The 23,191-nt window shown below is 47.0% G+C and overlaps 1 long non-coding RNA gene across 1 annotated transcript in view; it reads right to left on the bottom strand.

The window, feature by feature from the left end:
* Positions 1 to 23,191, bottom strand: part of LOC140407802 (uncharacterized) — a 49,713-nt gene that overhangs the window by 5,581 nt on the left and 20,941 nt on the right. The window contains exons 2-3 of the long non-coding RNA XR_011939810.1: positions 8,449 to 8,626; positions 6,013 to 6,094 (exon numbers count right to left, since the gene is read on the bottom strand). This is a non-coding gene — a long non-coding RNA (uncharacterized lncRNA). The remainder of the gene's footprint in view (positions 1 to 6,012; positions 6,095 to 8,448; positions 8,627 to 23,191) is intronic.

Below are 23,191 nucleotides of genomic sequence, written 5' to 3'. Positions count from 1 at the left end.
ATGTTCCTCCAGGAACGCCACGACCAGTTACGCCCCGTAGCATACGCCTCACGTGTGTTCGACCCCGTAGAGCAAAGATTTTCTGCCTGTGAAAGGCACCTGCTTGCAATTTTTTGGGCAGTGCAATACTTCGCCTACATTACAGGACTCAACCCCATCACCATCCTCACAGAACACACACCGACACAGCTATTGTTAGACGGCCGACTTAAAGATGGCACAGTCAGCCAAATCTGCGCAGCCCGTTAGACCCTTCTTTTACAGGGATGGGACATCACGGTAAAGAGAACCAAAACCCACACCTTCCTTGCTGATAATTTGCAATATGCAGGCACCCCTCATGAATGTGAGATCATCACCACGAAACAGAACACAGGCCCATTTATTCCCAAGACACCTCCCAGGAAAAGAGGTAGTACACCCCAGAGACACCAGCCCACAGACGCATGCGCACCCCTGAAGATTTATGTGGATGGCTCCTCCACAGTGTTAAACGGAGAGACAATTACCGGTTGCGGTATATATGTAGAGGACGCACAGCGACGCACCCTAGATGAAATTTTCTTGATGTTGCCAGGACACTTAGGCTCGCAGGCAGCAGAGCTGGCAGCGATTGCATATATTGTAGACCACCCAGACTCGTTCTCGACCCCAGCAGACATCTATTCGGACAGCTTGTATGTATGTAATAGTTTGACAGAATTCCTACCACTCTGGGAAACAAGAGGATTTGTTTCCGCCGACGGTAAACCCCTACCCTCAGCCCCATTACTCCGCCATATCTTAGAGACAGCGAAGGATAGGAAATACGGAATAATTAAGGTTCACAGTCATCACCGTTCTTCCCCCCCTTGTAACGTTAAAGTAGACGCCCTAGCGAAGGCAGGCTTCAGGCATGGTTATTTTTGGAACCCCCCTCCCCCGCCCCCCCCGAAAGCACCCCAGTACACGCAGTTCAGGTCTCACAGACCAACATTCAGGATTTAGCGAAGGCCCAGAAAGAAGACGAGAAACTCAGGGAAGTTTTAAAGGGAACCTTCCCAGCCCCGTACGACAAGATTAAAAACGTAATCACACACGACGGTGTGATTTTAAAGGATGGCATTTATATAGTTCCCAGCCAGGACAGGAACCAGGAGCGAAATTCTCCATCCCGCCGGGCCACATTTCTGCCCCGACCCGCCGGCGGGATGCTCCGTTACACCGGCCGGTCAATGGGGTTTCCCATTGTGGGGCAGCCCCACGCCGTCGGGAAACCCCCGGGCGCCGGCAAAACGGAGACTCCCGCCGGCGGAGAATGACGCCCCAGATCTTTTGTCAGTTCTATGACAATCATGGACACCAAGGAATTGAACCCACCATAGCCCACCTCAGACCGCTCTGCTGGTGGCCTGATTTAAAAATCGATGTCACACACTACATAGAGAATTGCTTAATCTGAGCCCAGAACAATCTGGACAGATATGCTAAAAAGGCTCAACTTAGTCATACCCGCCCCGTTAATGGACCCTGGACAAATCTCCAGATAGATTATATAGGACCCCTACCCCCTTGCAGAAATGGTTACAAGTATGTGTTGGTGGTCATAGACACCTTCACAAAATGGGTGGAAGCATTTCCATCATGAACTAATACGGCCAAGACAACAGCTAAAATATTAACACACCACATCTTTACAAGATGGGGCCTCCCACGCAGTATAGAGTCCGATCAAGACTCCCATTTCACAGGACATGTAATGAAAAACATCCTCACAATTTTCAGCATTAGACAAAAGTTCCATATCGCATACCACCCCCAGTCAAGTGGTATTGTAGAACGAATGAATAGGACATTGAAAGCCACCCTCAGGAAAATGGTACAGCAAAATAACAGCACCTGGGATTCAGTTCTCCCATTTGCTTTGATGTTTTTAAGAAACACGGTATCCACATCCACAGGATACACCCCCCCACACCCTCATGACCAGATGCCCCATGAAAGGCACGGAATATTTACTAGGGCTGGATTTGGCCAGCCCCGCAGTTACAGCCCTCGCGCATGAAAATGCGGTTAAACAACTGATACAGAACATAAAGGCAGCCCAACTTGAGCAGCAGTGAGACTTGGAACCAGGAAGAAACAGAGCAAGGCTTGTTTCGACAAAACAGTACACGCACTGAGTTTACAGTAGGGCAACAAGTTATGCTTTCCCTTTACAACACCAGTTCATTCCATTCCCCAAAATTTTCCGGACCGTACTCCATTTCGGACAAAATCAGACCCTCAGTATACAAAATAACCTATCCCAATGGTAAGTCTGCGTCATTTCATATAAACCAGTTCAAGGCTTACGGCTCGCAGAATAACCACACACACCACATCCTGCTCGCAGCAGCAGACGATCCGCCCGCCCACAGATGACGTATTCCTAATCTCCCCCAACCACTCCAGCCCGCCCTCAGACATGACTTCAACTCCGCCTCCAGAGGCACGACTCCGCCTCTCCCTTCCCTCAACCAGTAGCGACAGCGACAGTGATAGCGATCACAATGACGATAGCCACAGCACACCACGTTACGACTACACCCCTGCACCAGGCCCCACTCCCAGTGAATCTGAGCATTATTCTACCGACCCATTTGAGATCACTTCAATCAAAGCCCCTGACCCAGACCCACCGCCCGACGATTACGGATTGAAGCATAGTAGCTCCAACCTCGACACACGATTCTGGCACTGAGACAATTCGTTCAGGCTGATCCAGAATGATGAGATGGACCCCAATTCGCCCCAAGCAGCTTTAGCACGGTTACTACAGACAAGAGTTTGGCAGCCGGGAGAAGATGATGACTTAGAGTCTGACCCCCACCAAACGAATCCCTTTGCGACCCTGTTCGCTATTGAGTAGTGAGGTGTACAGGTGATGCAGAAAAGGAACCGATGGAGAGACATGGTGTCCTTTCTGATGGAACCTGCACCATGTTTGTTGAATGTTTGTTCGTTAGTGTTATGGTTAAGTGTTGTGTGTAAACTCGGAAAGTTTTTCACGGCCCCACGTCACCACTCCTTTAATGCCCCCCGGCTGTTAATAGAACAAGTTTGTCCCAGATAATAGTTCAGAGGAACTAGTTTGTCACCAGAACCTTGTTAATGGAACAAGTTTGTCCCAGACAATAGTTCAGAGGAACTAGTTTGTCGACAGACCATGACTCATAGTTGCTCTCCTAATTCGAGAGGCAGCCCCCCACGACGACCACATTCTTACCCGTTCTTGCCGGCTGCTCAGGCAGTGGAGAAACGGCATTGGTCCCCGCCCTGCCTGAGGACCCCCCTCTGGTCAGCTACGCTCAGGTAGAGCACATAAGGCATTGATCGCCATCCTACCCGGGGATTCCACCCATTTCTTACCCACCGCACGGCCCATACGCACCCCATTTTGGCTCATTACATTCAAAATTCTTTTGTTTGGCTTCGGCAACCCTTAGGTTGCTTCCCTATGCTATTTACATCCTCAAACACTGGGATTGAAATCACACAGGCTGCGAGACGGCTCGCAGTACGGCAGTATTTTTCTTAGATGTCTTGTCCAAACATTCGGTTTAAAAAAAAAATGAGGGAATCACAGATGGTGACCAATTATAAAGGGAAAGTGGCAGTAAAGGACAGACAGACAGACATACAACATCTTAAGCAAGATAATAACAGAAATTATGCTTGTGTTCACAGAACTCGGAAACCCAGGAACCCCAGAGGAAGACAAAGAAGAAGTCCGACGAAGATGAAGACAGCCTTCGTGTTCACATGGATCTTAGCGGGATCCCTTCAGTTACGCGCGGACGCTACCCCCCTGACCCCTACCACACAAACCATAAATGACTCTCACCCCTGTAATACATGGAACCCCGAGATAACTAGCCCAGCGACAGCTAGCAATACCCCGACCTGGTATGATAAGTTTATCACCTGGTACTCACTCTCATATGTAGTCGAAGCACTCTTAGTGCTGGCGATATTTTGCAGTGTCATGCAAACGTTTAGAGTTAGGAAATGGCGAAAGAGAGCATATCGCTCTCGCACCCCTGTATACAGGTTTAGGTCCCCAATTTTCGGATTTCACCAGACCCCCGAACCCATTGGGTTTAAGATATTCTATGGAATAAAGAGATGTAAACCTCTGTGTCTGACTGCCAGGCCAGAGAAATTTGTGTGCTGCTATTTTGTACAGTTTAATATGTATAGATTATTTTTGGATTGTTTGTATTTTTGGATTGTTTGAATGAGGATAGCTTTTTGAGAATAGTTAGAGGTTCCAGTTTTTTTATTTTTCTGTAATGCATATATTAATGTCATAGCGCCCCGTAGAATTTTACGATAATGAATGTATTTAAAATGGTTTAGGTCAAATTTTGTTGCATAGGATAGGACAGTGTAGAGCCTAAGTATGGGTGCCCTGGGTGGTCAGAGGGTGAAGACGCCATAGTAATGTGATCCTTCACGCATCACGTTGAGGATCACAAGGAGGGTGTGTAGCCATCTGGGATGGCCACGCCCCGATTACAAAATGGACACCCGCAAAGAATGCAGAGAAAATTGGACAATGCTAAGAAACAATCAGGTGCAAGCTCTGTCTGTTGATTAGAACCTTAAACTCTCAGACAGGACAGAAACTACCCAACAATCTACATACTAATGAGCCATATCCGGGGACAAAAGGGAAACATTTAGATACACAATGTTAAGGCAGACTTCCCGGCACCAGAAGAAGCTAAGACAAGCAGACTCACAGTCACCAGGACACGCCCAGCGATCAGGGAACCACCCCTCTATTGGAGGAAAATTGATACAGATGATTGGGAAAGACCCAATTAGTTGAGGCCAAGCTCAAGGCCTGCCCAAAAGCGCGCGAAGCCCTTTTTAGTATAAAAGGTATCCCCCAAGGGAGAATGCCCTCCTTTGGCTTTGGCTCTCACCGAAGAGAGAGACCTGCCTAGCAGCTGCATCAGACCAAGTAAGTCCCAAGTCAACGCACGCTACGAGATAGATGCTCCTAATTGCGACCCTGTAAACAGCTCAACCCAGCAGCCTCAGAACCGAGCAACGGCCATTGTTCCTCTGACTGAGTGGGCGCCCGAAGCTAAGTATAGGCTTTAGTAATAGTGGTAGTTTAGTTTGTAAAGTTTATGCATGAGTAGATTTGACTGTGTAAATAAATGAGCATTGCTTTTGAACTTACTAGCTGGTGTACCGAGTCATTGATCAGTATTCGGTTCTGAACCTTGTGGCGGTGTCGAAAGATGCCTGGCGACTCTTGAGCAAACGTGATTAAACAGAGCCAAATTAAGAGCCAACCAAAAGTTAGCAACAGTACTCTCTGGCATCAGCGGAATAGGCATGCTCCAACGCAACCAGTGCCATCTTGTTGGCTGGGCTGGTGTGTGTGGGGAGTGAGGTGTGTATATGCGGCTGTAGCTTGTCAGCCTCCCGAGTGTCAATTATGGACCAGGCTAATCCCGCACCATTTTTCATTGGAATCGATTGTGTTGCACATTGCTCCAGTGTTGATCTTCCATGCTCGCTGAATCGATCCAGGTTCGGACCCGGTTTTATTCTCATGAAAGTCGACTAATCCGGCGTCAACACTTAGTCTCAGAAATGGAGAATCCAGCCCAAGGTGTTTCATAAATATCCCAAGTTCCTTTCTTCTACCAACTTTGCCCTTCACGCTAAAAGGAATGTGCTTACCCTGAACCCTGGTTAACACACTTTTGAAAGCCTCCCACTTACCAGCCATCCCTTTGCCTGTAAATGGACTCTCCCAATCAACTTTTGAAAGTTCCTTTCTTAGGGGCGTTGGGTCTGGTTTAGCACAGTGGGCTGAACAGCTGGCTTGTAATGCCGAACAAGGCCAGTAGCACGGGTTCAATTCCTTTACCAGCATCCCCGAACAGGCGCCGAAATGTTAATAACTTATTATTATTATTTAACCTAGTGAAATTATGGTCACTGGTCCCAAAGTGATCCCTCACTTACACGTATGTCACTTGCCCTTCCTTATTTCCCAAAAGGAGGTCATCAAGTTTTGCGTGGATAAATGTGAAGTTATCCACTTCGTCTGGCGAAACAAAATGGGAGAGTATTATAAAAATGGTGATAGATTGGGAAATGTTAACGCACAAAGGGACATGGATATCTTCGTACAGCAGTCACTGAAAACAAGCATAGACTCATAGAATCATAGAATTTACAGTGCACAAGGACGCCATTCAGTCCATCGAGCTTGCACCAGCCGTTGGAAAGAGTACCACTTAAGCCTACACCTGCACCCTATTCCAGTAACCCCACCTAACCTTTTTTTTTTGGACACTAAAGGCAATTTAGCATGGCCGATCCACCTAACCTGCACATCTTTGGACTGTGGGAGTAAACGGGAGCACTCGGAGGAAACCTACGCAGACACAGAGAACGTGCAAACTCCGCACAGACAGTGACCCAAGCCGGTAATCGAACCTGGGACCCTGGAGCTGTGAAACAACTGTGCTAACCATGCCGCCTTGCAGGTACAGCAAGCAGTTAGGAAGGCGAATGGTATGCTGGCCTTCGTTGAAAGAGTACTTCAGTCCAGGAGCAAAGATGACTTCTCCAGAGGATGGTGAACCAATGGAATTCTCTACCACAAAAAGCAGTGGAAGCCAAGTCACTGAATATATTTAAGAAGGAAAGAGAGAGATTTCTAGATTCTAAAGGCATCAAGGTGCCTGGGGGAGTACAGGAGCTGGGTCTGAGATAGAGGATGAGCAATGATAATATTGAATGGCGGAGCAGGCTTGAAGGGCTGAATGGCCTACTACTGCTCCTATTTTCTATGTTTGTATGACTAGACAGCACTTGCTAAATAATGTTGGGTGTGCTAAGAATTACACTGACAACCAGTTTAAGATTATTAGTCGGACTTACAGTGTGGCTCACTGGATGCTGGAAGCCACATATATTCACGCACAAGGCCCTGTCCTTTGCAGACAGAAGGAGTATGCCCATGCATTGCTTCTTTTTTAATTAAACATAGCTTTGGGGGGACAGGTGGTGGTGAAGCCATTACCTGGTTCATTCCTCAGGGCAATGCCTTAACCAATCAGAGTCTACCTGCCTTGTTTGAATTGAAACAAAAGTTTAGCAGTCAACTGTTACCTGGTGCATTCTCCATGGCAACACCTCTATCAAGCAGGGTCCACTGCCAGCTAATCAGCACTCTCTTCTCATGTAGTACACATTTTTGTTCCCCTTTACTCTCAGTATTATTACGAATTTGCCATGATGAGTGCAAGATGAAAAGCTTCAACGGCACATCTCTTTTTTCAGCAATGTGCTTTATGTTGCCATGCTTTAACTCCTAAACATTGGCTTCAGTGGAAGAATGGTTTGTTCAACTGTGTTTGGAATCCAGGCAGCATTCAATTCAGAATAAATTCAAGATCGTTAAGATCATTTTTTAAATTTAAATTTGACCCTAATGCAAATTCCATTTATGTAGTATATCGTATCCCAAAAACTATAAATACAAATGTTGCTTGCATTAATTTATTCTATAAATAGGCTGGAGCTTGTTGAAAGCATTCCAATAGTAGAACTGTTAAGGTCATTACAATACCAATGAATGAATTATTTTACTGGCATTTCCAGCTCCATTAATCTTTCACATTACCATCTGTGTGCTCATAACCTGAAAATAATATGGACAGAACCTAAAAAATATTCCCACTGTTAGCCATCACTGGCTACATCACAAATAATCCCCTGTTGCTATCCCAACCCACAGCCAAAATTAGAAAATGAAAAATCCTTATGATTATATAATTCTTAATGTGTTCCAACCCATTACACAGATTGGAATTCTGATGCAAGAGAAAAATATATATCAATGGTTATTTACTTGCTTTATTAACCATTAATTTGGTTGCAAGAAATGCTACCAGAGCCAAAATAGAGAGAACTTTCTGTTGAATTTTTATTTTAATTATTCATATTGATGAGGAGCAGATTAAATGGCACCTTAAGCTAGAAATAGATCAAGACTGTGGATAAGCTGTAAGCTCATTTATTATAATTATGATTTTAATTAGCAATCCCTACCCACCTACTTTAATTAATGGAATTACAGTTAAGAAAATTAGATTCTGGCATGACACATTTGCACTCTAAGTGACAAAAACAGCATCAATAATAGTTCTCAGATGTGTTTTACTGTAATACACAGCACCTGGTGTTTAATTATTTGCACAGATTTTGGGTTTTGACTCCACCTACCCTTCAGATCCAACACAAAACTGGGCAATAAAGCAAACAAAACAGCGGCACTGTTACTTCAAACACGTGACACCCCCCCCCCCCCCCCCCCGCCTCCCCCACCAAGAATATCCAACCCAAAAATGTAAATGTAACAAAGATGCACATAGATGTTGACAAGAATACCTTGTTTGGCAAAAAGCACAACAAAAACAGCGTGCAGATAAATGATAGCCGTCTTCTTTTCTTAAAGCTTGATACGTTCCTTTTTTCCCTGTTCTGCTTAATCCATCAGAGGTCTCCTGCAAACAAGTATTTTTGATATGGCTGCTAACATATAAATATTTTCCACAGCAGCTTGAACCTGTGTAGTAGCAGGGAAGATAAATTATATGGAGTAATAAACTATAGAGGTTGCAGAACACAAGGCCACTTGACATGTTACACCTAAATTGGCTGTCTGATACAGCTATGTACTTTATTCCATTTCCCGGTCTCTTTCTTGTATACTTTTAGCATTTATACATTGTTAGCTACTTCCCTTTTAAAAAGTATTTTAAATTGGTTTTGGTAGAGTAATTCATGTTCTAATAAGCTTCCACGTAAAAACAAAGGGGGAGTTTGCATAGCTTCACACCTCGCCACGCTGTGTAGTTATGTTGATTCCCCAGATGCAGACAGCACTTCATGCCTGGCACATGATATCAATGGAGAAGCCCAGCCTGGGATTCTGCCTGAACCCAGTGACCCAGGGAATAAATGTAGTCTGTCTGATACCTCTTTGAAGCGGACTACACCAAATAAATGTCTTCCCGAAATCTCCTAACCAATCCCTTTGCCCAATTTCAGTAACTTACTCTTCTCCTTTGGGCAAGATCTAAAGGTCGTGTCACGCCCGACTCGGGACATGATGTGGCCGGTAAACCTCGTGAGACGCCTCTGGTGGGGTTTACTCTGGTCACCACACCTCGCGAGATTTAACAGGATCTCGCGAGACATCGCAGTCTGGATCCCGCCCATAATGGACCTAAATTTGCACATTTACGTGTTCAGTTAGGCACATTTAAATACGTCTCTGCCAGAGCTAACCAGCCCCGGGGATATAACGGCCTTGTCGAGGAGACCCCAGCCGGGCGCCGTTTAGCACTGATCTCCACAAACGGGGACCAGGCGGCACAGCATTGGTGGGGTTTTCCAGGTGATTGGACGCCCCCGGGTGGTTAGCCTCTGAGCAGGGTGGCACCCTGTCACTGCTGATGCCACCTTGTGGTTGGCCTCTGAGCAGGGTGGCACCCTGTCACTGCTGATGCCACCTTGGCACTGACAGCCTCACACTCTAAGAATGTAGAATCTGTTTAAAAATAAGGCGTCGCCCATTTAAAACGGAGATGAGGTGAAATTCTTTCTCTCAGAGGATCATGAATACTGGCACTGCCAGCCTCGCACTCTGACAGTGCCACCTGGGTGCCAGCCTGGTACTGCCGTGATCAGGTCCAGGGGTGCCCTCCCCTTATGAGGTGGGATGTGGAGGTCTCGAGGACCCCCCAACATGTATGTTGGGGAGGGATCTGGGGGTCAGACTGGAGGGTCAAGAGATCAGGGCGCCATCTTCCTGCACTGATGAGCAGACCTTTCCCTGCTGAGGCCCGAATAAATAACACAGTCCAGTTCGATAGTGGGGTCTCAATGCTTGTACACTCCACTAATCCCACCCATAACGGGACGCTTATTTACGTGCCCGTTAACTCTGATTCTCTATCCACAGACACTGCCTAACAGACAAACAAACAAACAAATAACAGGAGAAGGCCATTCCGCCCTCCGCCCTGCTCCGCACGACTGACCTGACAGGAACCTTAAATCTGCATCCCACCTACCCCCTATCCCACCTAGCCCTGGGCAGCATGGTAGCACAAGTGGCTAGCACTGTGGCTTCACAGCGCCAGGGTCCCAGCTGGGTCACTGTCTGTGCAGAGTCTGCACGTTCTCCTCGTGTCTGCGTGGGTTTCCTCCGGGTGCTCCGGTTTCCTCCCACAGTCCAAAGACATGCAGGTTCGGTGGATTGGCCATAATAAATTGCCCTTAGTGACCAAAAGGTTTAGGAGGGGTTATTGGGTTACGGGGATAGGATGGAAGTGAGTGCTTAAGTGGCTTTGTGCTGACTCGATGGGCCGAATGGCCTCCTTCTGCACTGTATGGTCTATTTTCTATCACCCCCTTGCTTACCAAGGATCTATCCACCTCTGCCTTACAAATATTCAAAGACTCTGCTTCCATCGCCTTTTCAGCAAGATTTCTAAAGATTCATGACCCTCTGAGAGAAAGAATTTTACCTCATCTCCGTTTTAAATGGGCGACCCCTTATTTTGAAACAGATTCTATATTTTCTCACAAGAGGGGGATGAGAAAGATATCATCCATGATTGAATGGCGGTGCAGACTCGATGGGCCGAGTGGTCTAATTCTGCACCTATATCTTAGGATCTTATATGTTTCAATAAAGTCACCTCTTACTCTTCTAAGCTCCACTGGATGCCAGCCTGTGCAACCTTTCCTCATATGACAATCTACCCCTTCCAGGTATTAGTTTGGTAAATCTTCTCTGAACAGCTTCCGATGCAGTTACATCCATTACGTCAGTGTTTAATGAGCCCAAACTGAGATGGTCTAAAGAAAATTTGTTTTATTGTAAAGAAATTGGACAGGATTCTCCGTCGGCCGAAGCCGGAATAGGTAAACGCGATTGGGCGGAGAATTGGTTCTGATGCTGAAAATGTGGCGGACTCCGATTTCATACCAAATCGCAATTCATCAGTCACCTCGACTGTGGTGTAAATGGGTTCCAGAATGCACGTACAGTAAGCGCCGCTGGCATATCATTAGCGGGCCCAACCCGATATTCCCTGGGGCCTCCGCGATTCTCTGCCTGCATTCCCGAAGGCAAGGTTCACTTGTGCTTTTAAAAATTGTGAAGCAGGCACCGTGGCTGCTGAGAGAGAGAGAGGGGATACAGAAAAGTGCCCAACATCGCCATAGTTTGCTGACAGTTGTACCATTGGTTGGGGGGGGTTTCTGCCAGTGCTGGGGGGAGTAGCGGGGGGTGGCCAGGAGCTGGGCTGTGGGGTCGGTGTGGATGGGCAAGGAACACCATTGCCGCAACCGACAAGGCAGCCATGCAGCTACTCACGCCACTGATTGCGCACTGTGAACTTAGGACCAAGGGTCATATGGATGTCCCCCCAGGCGACCCTCCTATGTGCCCTCTGGCCCCAGCCGACCCAGCAGCTGGCCCAGCAACCAGTGCCATCTTGTTGCTGGGATGGTGTGTGTGTGGAATGAAGTGTGTATATGCAGCTGTAGCTTGTCAGCCTCCTGAGTGCCAATCGCAAATCTGGCGAATCCGGCACCATTTCCCATTGGAATCGATTGCGTTCCATGTGACACCTATGCTAGCCCCTTAACAGTCACTGAATCAGTCCAGGTGTGATGCCGGTTTTGCTGTCGTGGAGGTCCACGAATCATGCCCCGTCCTCAACACTTAGTCTCAGGAATGGAGAATCCAGCCGATTATATTTACAATATACATCAGATCCCAGTCAGGTTGATGCACTATCAATTACCACAAAGACGAGAGTAGTGGAATAATCGAGGCTTTATTGAGTAAAGATGTTGAGCCTCCTGTAGCTGCTACCAGAATGGCTTCAGCACCGGCGGAGCCGGTGAGCTGGAGTCGGTAGCTGGTGGGGCCCACAATGCCCCTGAGGATGCTGTGCGGTCTGGCGCGTACGACTGGACAATACGGGAGGCCACTGTTAATGAGTTCGGGAGCTGCCTGGTTCCCGCAAGATCAAGCGTTACCCCTTCCAATAGGCGCTGGCAGACGTACGCAGACCTCATGCCCGTAGCGAAGGTGCCTTGGATTAAAGGTTCTGCGCGCTGGACTGCTGAAACTGCCTGGCAGTCACAGTTCCTCCCCAAGATGTGCAGGGCACACCAAAAATCGTCTAGGGACTCACCGGGGAGTTGCTGTCCCATGGACAGGAGGTGCCTGGCATATAGTTGATTGACTGGCTGAACGTAATGTCCCTTCAGGAGCTCCATTGCTTCGGAGTAAGTGGGCGCATCCCGGATGAGAGGAAAAATGTCAGGGCTCACCCGTGAATAAAGGACTTGGAGCTTCTGCGTGTCCGAGGGTTCCTCAGCGGATGTTCGGAGGTAGCTTTCGAAGCAGGCTAGCCAGTGGTCAAAAGCGGACTTCGCATTGGCTGCTTGGGGGCTCAGCTGCAGGCAATCAGGCTTGATGCGAAGATCCATCGTTTTAAAAAGCTTTGCTCAATAAATTGATGCACTATTAATTACCACAAAGACGAGAGTAGTGGAATAATCGAGGCTTTATTGAGCAAAGATGTTGTGCCTCCTGTAGCTGCCACCAGAATGGCTGCAGCACTGGCGAGCACACACATTTATACGCCGCCTACTGGGCGGAGCCAGCAGGCAGGGATTTACCCATGAACCTCTAGTATATGTGTCTTACCGTCATACATATAATACAGCTAGTGGTGACTACCACACACGTCTGACCTGTTGGTTCCATAGCTGGCCGACTTTATAGAGATCTCAATCAGGAATGTCCTCAGGCTCCCCACCCCCTTAACAGGGGAGCTCGTATTCGGAGTGACTCACGGGAAGACTGATTGCTCCAACCCCAGAAGTCTTTTGCAGGTTATAACAGAAACCATTTATCTTCACTGTTCGCTTGCCTTGCTTTCCAGCAGCTGGAAAATGGAAGCAACACTGCTCCGTGACTTAGCGCCAAAAGCATGTACCTGGAGGGCACTTGGCATCAACTGTGCATGCAGGGTGCGTGACCTGCTCTCTGCTGTCACTTTCAGCCGGACGACTCCTTAGAGCCTAATTTATTTTCATTTAAAAGGCAGCAACGGCCGTCATTTTAAATGTAAAAGCCGGTGGTGGCCATTGGGAACTTCTCCCGCGATCGGGACCACCGTGGCAACGACACGACTGATCGCTCCGTGACCCACACACAGGTCGCAACCCACACTTTTAAAAACGCTGCTTTTCATGACCTGTGCAGTACTTCCAACATTTTTCTGTTTTATGTAAGTTTTCCTATTGATTTGGGAATAAGCCCTGCTTTGCTTATCTGGAACAGAATTGAAACCAATTACTCAGCCGCTAATATTTCACAATTTGATTTTGAAATAAGAAAACATGCCCATGGTTCCATACTTAAATATCATTTCCTAATGATATTTGCAGTTCCTAATCCTCAAACCATTTGATAAATGGCAACAATTTAAGTAAAGTAATTGCTTTACTTTAAAGTTTAGCTTCCTGGAACAGCCAGGAGACAACCTGCTCTGAAAGTTCTGTTAAAGACCAAAAATATTTGTCTCCAAGACACATACTGCAACAAATTTATATCTCGACTTTCACCAGTGATTCTTAATTTAGTTTGGTTTTTCTAATATTTATTTTAAAATTCTGGCAACCATTGATTGGTTAAAAGATGTGATTGGTTAAAAGATGTATGTCGTAACTGAAAGAAAGTAACAGACAGCTGAAATGAAAAAGCAGGAGCTTTTAAAAACAGACGGGAAAAGCTTCTTCAAGAGTATAAAAAGGAAAAGAGTCACTAAAATGAGCATCCCTTTGAGCATGAGACTGGGAAATTAATAATGGGAAACGAGAAAATGGCAGGAGCTTTGAAAAAGCAATTTTGTTTCTATCTTCACAGCAGTAGACACAAGTAGCAGAAAATCAAGAGACACAAGAGCGAGAGGAATTTAAGACAATCACTATCACTGGAGAAATAATAATGGGAATGTTAGGGGGGCATAAGGTTAATAAGTCCTCTCGACCTGCTGGTCTGCATACCCTAGGGTCTTAAAAGAAGTGGCTGCAGAGATAATGGAAGCATTGGTTGCAATCTCCCCAAATTCCCTAGATTCTGGATAGATCCCAGCAGATTGGAAAACTGAAAATGTAACAGTTCTGTTCAGGCAAGAGACAGGAAGCAGAAACCTACAGATCAGTTTGTCTAAGATCTGTCATTAGGAAATGGCTAGAATCCATGATTAAAGAGGCAGTAACAGGACATTTAGAATACTATAATACATGCGGGCAGATTCAATATGGTTTAGTGGAATTGCATTGTGCTTTATGCGATTATTGGAGTTCATTGAGGAAGCTCTCAATATCCTGAGTGTTACCACCGACCAGAAACTGAACGGGACCAGCTTTATATATATTTTTATAATATATGTAACTATATATTACTGTGGCAACAAGGCCAGATTAGAGGCTGGGATTTCTGCAGAGAGTAACTCACCTCCTGATGGCAGCTGCATCAAACGCCATACGGACCTTCAAGCAACACCTCCAAAAAGTCTCAGCAAAACAGAAGACCTGTAACAATCTCATTGGCAAGCTAGCAGGAACTTCTGGAGGGGGCAACACCAGAACTTTAAGAACCTCTTCTTTGGCTCTCTGCTACTCAGCTGCTGAGTACAGCCCTTCTGTCTGGAAGAACTCTGCACACTGCAAACTGGTAGATGTCCAGCTGAATGAGACCATGAGAAACATTGCAGGTGTAATCTGGTCAACAAAAACAAATTGCCTACCTGTGCTCTTCAACATTGCGCCACCACAAATCCGTCATGCCCCCAGCACAGAACGGTTGCTAGAAAGTGCGCACAGAAATCCGTATCTGTCACTGGTAGAACACATCAGCCAACCGCCCAGCAAATGCCTCATCTCAAGGCGGCCAATCTGGACCAACCTGCCCGAACTAGACATTTCTGCTGTGGTCCTGTGGCATAACCCCAACAACACAGCCCAGAATTAGCACTTGGTTGATGATCCCACATTGGAAATGCCAGGCTTTGACCTCCTGAGTTGTGAATGAGTCAAACAAGTCAGACTTCGCAATGAAGCCCAACCCTGCCGCAACAATCTCTTCCATTGGGGACATTGTGACTCACACCTATGCAACTGTGACAAAGGGCAAACCATGGCGCATATTAATGACACGCCCCCAACCTGTTCTTCAGTGGCAGTCTGACTGGCTTATACCAGGCTTATGAGGAGGCTAGCAACTTGCTAAAGAATTTCAAATTTGGCATGTAGCTGTCCAATGCATACGCTGGAGTAGTACCTGACTCTGCAAAGCCAGTCCACCATTTCCAAGGCACAAGTTAGGAGTGTGATGGAGTATGCTCCACTTGTCTAGGTGAGTGCAGGTCCAACAACACTCAAAACTCTTGCCACCATCTAGGACCAACCAGCCTGCTATATTGACACCTCATCCAACACTTTAAACATTCACACCCTCCACCACCAATGCACAGTGGCAACTCTCTGTACCATCTACAAGATGCACTGCACCAACTCATCATGGCTCCTACAACACTATCCAAACCCATAACCACTACCTTTAGAAGAACAAAGGTAGCAAATGAATAGGAATACCACCACCTGGAAGTTCACCTCAAGCCACTCACCATGCTGACTTGGAAATAGATCGCCGTTCCTTCAATGTCGCGAGGTCAAAATCCTAGAACCTCTACCCTAACAGCACTGTGTGTGTTCCTACACATGGACTCCAGTGGTTCAAGAAGGCAGCTCACCACCATCTTCTCAAGGGCAATTAGGGATGGACAATAAATGCTGACCTAGTCAGTGAGACACACACCCCATGAACAAATATAAAAATAAGGTTAGGGTGGATAAAGGGGAATTAGTAGACATAGTGTATTTTGATTTTCAAAAGAATTTTGATAAGGTGCCACATAAAAGATTACCACACAAGATAAGAGCTTATTGTGTTGGAGGTGATATATTCACATGGGTAGCAGATTGGCTAACTAACATCAAACAGAGAGTCAGGATAAATAGGTCATTTTTAGAATGACAGAAAGTAACAAATGGAATGCAGCAGGGTTCAGAGTTCTGACCAAAACTATTTACAATCTACATCAGGGTTTCCAAACATGTTTGAGCCACGGAACCCCGAGTGAACTCCCAAGTGGATCAGCAAATCCCAACATTCTCATAATATTAATGGCCCTTTTTTTGCAGCAAAATAGGTGCAAACACAGAATTCAAATGTAAACAAGTCTTTTCCAGCTATATCTATGCACATATTAGGAATTAGGAAGAGGCACATGGTCACAAATACATTCACCAGCTACATGGCCCCCATCAAATTAAACACTGGCCACGCCACCCTTCTATGGTCCCTTAACATTAACCCCTGAAAGTAGTACCCACTTTAACCAGACCCTGCGAGGCGCAGCAGCCATCGGGAATCCCGAGGGATGCGGCCGTTAGATCGCGCCCCATGTCTGCGGTGAGTCTCTGAAGGAACATCTTTGATATCGCAGAGGAGCATTGAAGTGCTTGCTTATAAGATTCATTTGAAACAGTATATAAATAGAAAATCAGTATTTTTTTTAACTTTATATACCTTGTGGATCTACTTAGCTCTGTTGGTTAGGAAGGCTAGCAAATAGCATGGAATAATGCCAACAGCACAGGTTTGATTTTTGTTCCGGCTGAGGTAGACTTGGAGCCTGCCTCCTTGCCCTGCCCTGACAGTGGAAGGCAATGACAAAAACTGCCACGACACAGAGCAGGGTGAAGCATCAGCAGACTCTGAGCCAAAGAGCTTGCCTTTGGGCACGGCACTCATGACATACGCTGTGTAATATGTCACCTGGCGGTAATATATTTTTTTATTCCGTCATATGGTTGACTTTTGCATGTCTTGAACAAGATGATATAATTTACAATCTTACTTGAATCTGAGCACTCAGTAAACAAAGATTCATTTTATCTTCAAAAGGATAGACCAGAAAAATACGGCACCATTTCATTGATGCATTGGTGTTTAAGTTGTCAGGTCGGATCAGGCCTGGGGGGAGTGTCAGGAAATGTCGGGTCTCAGGTGGAGTAAGCTGGAGTAGGGTAGGGTTGTGCCTGTGGAGGTGAGCTGGAGGGAGGGGGGGGGGGGGGGGTGAGGGGCGCAGGTGTTGGGCCTGGGGGTGGCTGTGCGAGCGGTGGTGGGAGTCGCATGGGGATTTGTGAGGGTTTCGGTTTCGGGGAGTATCGAGGGGTAGGGGGAGTCCCTTGGGGGATAGTAGAAGGGTAGTATTTGTGTTGTAATGTTACTTTGAGTAACATAAGCCGCTACTTGCTGTAGGCGCTGTTGAAGAATGCTCCAGACTTCGAGGTAAGTTGAACGTATTTATTGAGCAATTAACAAAACTCCTAAATGAGTTCTACACTCTACTGATCTGACTCTAGTAACACAGTAAACTTGACCAGCTATATGAACTTACTCTAAACCACATGTGGCGGTGTGACGGTGATACTTGCTACACACGTCTTGCTCTCTAGGTCTCTGCCAGTGGAAGGGGGTGAATGCCTGTGTGTCTTGTCTTTTATAGTGGTCGTGTGATGCCCTCTTGTGGTGATGCCACCGCTGGGTGTTCTGATTACCCATTGGTTGTGTCTGGTTCTGATTACCCATTGGTTACATGTCCACATATCATTCCAGTATTATGATGGTGTTTGGGGCCGTAGTTCCATAAGACATCAGGGGAGTCCCATTAGGGGTCAGAGGAGCAGTGAAGGCATGGAGGGAACCCCATGGTGGGTGTCAGCACAACATTTACCCAGAAGCTAGAAATGGCTTTAATTCTTCTAACTTTTCCTGGTTAACTATTACTGTAAGATAGTCAGAACCATTTAAAGTTTGCAATATATATCGGATTTGGGGATAATTCACTATGCAGAGCAATTTTGCAAAGGAAGTTCGAATTTACCGAGCAATTGCTGTGCAACCCTTTCCCTGGAGCTTCCAGGATGGGTGGAAGGGGGCTTCCCCAGCACAACATTGGGGTACCCCTCAGATACCATACCCTGGAGCTCATAAGTTAGGGTCCAATAACATATTAGTGTTAGCTCACTGCCCGATGTACAACATCGTCGGTCGGATTCTCCTTAGACTATGTGGTGGCGCCAGGCAGGATTCATGGACTTCTAAGACTGCAAAACTGGGGCTGCACCTAGACCGATTCAGCGACCTTTGAGGGGCTAGCACCAATGCCACGTGGAACATGCCCGATTCCAATGAAAAATGGTGTGTGATTCGCCAGGGCAGTGATTGAGGCTGAAAAACTGCAACCCCATATACACACTGCACTCCTCAAACATACCATCCCAACAAACAAGATGGCACTGATTGTGCTGGAGTGCGCATATCCTGTTGATGGGACGACTGGGCACAGAGGGCATCTTGTGGGGTGGCCTGGGAGGACACCCATACGACACAATGCACGAAGTTCACATTGGGCGGTCGGCGGCATGCGTAGCTGCATGGCTGCCTTGCCGGCTGCGGCAATGATGTTCCATGCCCATCCACCCCGCCCCACAGCCCACCTCCTAGCCACACACTGCTACCACTCCGCCGCGCCCAGCCCTGGCAGAAGACCCCTGGCAAGTGGCACAAGTATCAGCACACGATTGCGATGTCGGACACTTTCCATAACTTCCCTCTCTCCCTCAGCAGCCATGATGCCTGTTTCACAATTTTTAAAAGCACAGGTGAACCTCGCCGTCGGGAATACCCCCTGGTGGAGGCAGAGAATCGCGGAGGCTCCGGAGAATACCAGGTCGGGGCCGCTAATGATAAGCAAACGCCGTTTGCTGTACGTGAAGAGTGGAGCGCATTGACGCGGCTGTCAAGGCACCGGAGAATTGTGATTCGGCATGAACCTCCCCCCCACCATGATTTCAAAGTCAAAACCAATTCTCCGCCCAATCACCTTTTCTGGTTTCGGCACCGGCCGACGAAGAATCCTGCCCCATACAAACCCACTGATTCAATTATATGGGGCAATCAAGTCAAGATCAGCCTTACATTTAATCAAGTCCATACTTAAATTAAACACAATTACATTTATTTGATAATCAAGTATAAATTGATTATTTTGTTATTGCATTTACTATTATGGTACATATGGACATTTGAAAGTGTATGACAATAGAAAAATATATTGACTCAAGTTCCTGACTCTTTTCCTTTACTTTTTAGAAAGCATGTTCTTCTTTGCTAGTCACTTGCTAACCCTAATAAATGAGTAAAAACTAATGCAGGAGATAAAGAAGTGTGAATAAATGTCAAAACTGCCTATTGTCTACACGGTAGCAACACGGCAGCACAGTGGTTAGCACAGTTGCTTCATAGCTCCAGGATCCCAGGTTCGAGTCCCAGATTGAGGCCAATCTACCTAACCTGCACATCTTTGGACTGTGCGAGGAAACCGGAGCACCCGGAGGAAATCCACGCAGACTCTGTGAGGCAGCAGTGTTAACCACTGTGTTTCTTGATCAGAAAGTTCATTCTAGGTGTTTTCTGTATCTGTGACCAGCATTAAATGGTTATTGTGGATATTTTGATTTTAAGTAATGGGTGGAATTTTCCCGAAAAATTACTATTGTCAATCAGGCGTGAAAATCAGCGTGCTTACTACACAATTCCCTCACTTAGTGCAATTAGTGCTCCCCCATGTGAAACATGCCACACCTGACTCGGCAGGCATCTGATTTGTCCAACCGGGGGCTCACTCACCACCAAGCAAGCCATGAGGATGGCCGCAAGGAGAGCAGCCCCACGATTTCTAGAGGGTGACCTAGCAAGGCTGTTCAACGTGATGGAGGAGAGGTGGTCCACCATCTACCCGTGTGTTGGCAGGAGATTCCCCAAGTAACGTTACCATCGCCACCTGGAAGGCAATGGTAACTGTAGTCAGTGCCAGCAGCATGACCAGGAGAATGTAGACCAACGCTGAAAGAAGATGAACAACCTCTTACGTGCTGCAAGGGTGAGTGACCACATGCCTACCCCTGGTATCACTTCCGTCAGTCGCCCCCATCTTCTCACCCTCAATTCAGCTGATGTCACCTCACAGCCACCCAACACCCAACATCCCAGCATCTTCCTCCAGACCCCCGGAACACCTCATCACAACCCCTTAGAGTCTGGGCATGCTGCCCCCAGATGCCAGTTGCTATAGACACAACCTGCCTGGTGTCTGGCTCACAATGTCCTCCTTGTGCCCCTGCAGGAGAAGATAGCTGATAACAAAAGGGAGAGGGAGAAGACAAGGCTATGGAGAGCGCAGGGGAGGGCCAGGAGGGAGCCATCACTGACAGCGATGTTGGCCTGCACCATAAACGTGAGGATCCACTGAAACTGACCTGTCACAAGTGAGTTATTAACTGCTCACACCCTTATCCTTCAGATTCACTGAAACCATGTCCCGTGTCTTGCAGGATCACCATCCGGGGCGTTCAGAGGCAAACCACCCACGCAGCACCCGACAGCACCCTGGAGGAAATCTCTGAGGAGGGCTGGTACCTCCTTGGTAAGAGGCGTCACTCCTATCACCCGCACCACCCACCATCGCAGAGACAAACACCTTAGTGGTTGATCTTAGCAGACAGGCTTTTGGGTCACTATATGGTGAGCACCACACAGCTGCTGATACATATCAGGTGGAGGCAGGAACGTCCCAGAGATCGTGCAGTCAGTGGCCTGGATCCCAGGCCACACTAGCCCCCAGCCAAATCCATGCCTCTGGACAAGTTCCTCCCTGAGCTGCTGGAGATGCAAAGACAGAGCCGGGAAACCAAGCTAGTTGTCAGTGACATTTCTGCAACTGCAAGTCCGAATGGAGGAGACCCAAAGTCTTCAGACACAGGAGATGGTGCCAGCATTGCATGGCACCCAAGCCAACACTACAAGGATGGTAACTACAGTGGAGAGCCTGGGGCAGGACATCAGAACCATGAGTGGTGGAGTTCAAGGCATGGAGCAATGTCTGAGGACCATGGTTGTGGGCCTCGAGAGCATGCCCTGTCACAGAAGAGCATGGCCTAGACACAAAGGACCATTGAAGAGGGACTCCAGAGCTTGATGCAGACACTGAGCGCCATATCTCAGGGCTTTGGCATCATGGTACAGACAATGTCTGTCCTCCAGAACTGGCAGCACCAGGTGAAGCAGAGGCGTCTAGCGATCACTCCAGCTGCCCCTCCGTCCCGTAGCCAAGGAGCCCACGAGCACCCTGAGGGAGGAGAAAGTGCTGGAGCCTGTAATAACTTCAAGAATTGTTTCCACCTGTTAACTTATAAGAAATAATGATTTATTCCAATTATTAACATTGTTTTACTGAGTGACTTTAAATGGTCTTTCCATCCTCAGCTCTAGGGTCCAACTGCTGGGACAATTCCAAATGCATCCCAGTGAATTCCCAACTCCTGTCCCTGATTGGACTAGCGGTCACATGCCCCTCCCTCAGATATGTTCCTTAAAGGGGCTAGCCCGTTGGGGATAGCTACTATACCCCTCCCCCTTTAAGTAACTTTTTACACTTGAGAATTTTAAAATTACACAATTTAATGATTATAAAAACTTTTATATTAGTTCATCAATAACTCAGTCTGTCCAGTGACTTCTTCTTTCTCATAGAACGACGTAGCTCCAGTGACTGAGGTTCTTCTATTGAGGTAGTTGCTGTTGGCCTTATTTGATAAGGACTCGTTCCTTGTACCAATGTTTCACCTTCCTCTGTTTCCACTGGTTGCTGGGGGATACCACTCTGGCCTGTTACTCGCTGATCCGACAGTTCATTCTTCGGGCAACCACAATGATTCCTGCTGGCACAATTGAATCAAATCGTAGCACTGGCTCATGGGATGACTCTCACCCATGCAAATGGTCCACATGCTTCTTTAAAACCTTCTTCTTTAACTTCATGGGACACCAGTCGTGTTCTGGCCACAACTCCGGGAACCCAGTTTGGTCCGTCATCAAAATTCTTCACAAACACTGGATCCTCTAAATTGAATGCTCTTGCGCTTTTAAATGAATCATGGTTCCTCTTCTGGTTCCTCTGGCTTGTCTCCACCCTCCCTACTAAATTTGGGAACACCAGGCTTAGCTTGGTCCTCGACTGACGACTCATCAACAGCTCAGCTGGAGAAACTTTAATTGTTGTATATGGGGTGATCCTATTGATGCATGATCAATGACTTCTAAAGCGAGGTTGTAGTCCAACTGAAGGCTTTAATAAGCTAGATGTTTCCCCCCAGCAGCTCAGGTACAGAAAGAAAGCTGCTGGGACGGCACGGGCTCTTATACCCCGCCTGGCAGGGCGGAGCTACCATACAGCTTGACCAATGGGAAACATACAATATCTACCAATGGTGTTCCAGCATTACTAGGTACCGTAATACCTCTCCACAGACTACACCTATATAATAGCAGGAACCAGGTCAACTTTCTTTAAACGTGGGTGGTTGCTTTTTCAAGCCAACCTTGAAAGTCTGACTGCCCTTCCAGTCAGTCTATTGGATGAAGGATGATACAGTGCCATTCCAACATGTTTCAGTCTGTTAAAAATCATTATCTTCTGAAACTAGGCACAGGTAAAAGCTGTTCCATTGTCTGAAACATGGATCTCCAGTACCCCGTGGATTGCAAAACACTGGTGCAGCTTCTCAACTGTGGTGTAAGCACTTGTGGACCTCATGATCTCAAACATTTCCATCCACTTTGAATGGCCGTTGACTAACAACAAAAACATTGTGCCCATAAACAGTCCCACATAGTTGACGTGGATCCTAACCCATGGTTGACCTGGCCATTCCATGGATGTAACGGAGCTGCGGCAGGTAACTTCTGCTGAAATTGGCACTGATCGCAGTGCATTACCCACTCTTTCAATTCCACCATCAATGCCACGCCACCACACGTAACTTCTCATTAGATTCTTCATTCTCGACAAGCTTGGATGGGCACTACTTGCCTTTTCCAGTAATAATTCTCTTCCTGGCCGAG

The sequence above is a fragment of the Scyliorhinus torazame genome, chromosome 2 (assembly GCF_047496885.1).
Source record: "Scyliorhinus torazame isolate Kashiwa2021f chromosome 2, sScyTor2.1, whole genome shotgun sequence".
Taxonomy (NCBI): domain Eukaryota; kingdom Metazoa; phylum Chordata; class Chondrichthyes; order Carcharhiniformes; family Scyliorhinidae; genus Scyliorhinus; species Scyliorhinus torazame.
This window is presented reverse-complemented; position numbering and strand designations above follow the sequence as displayed.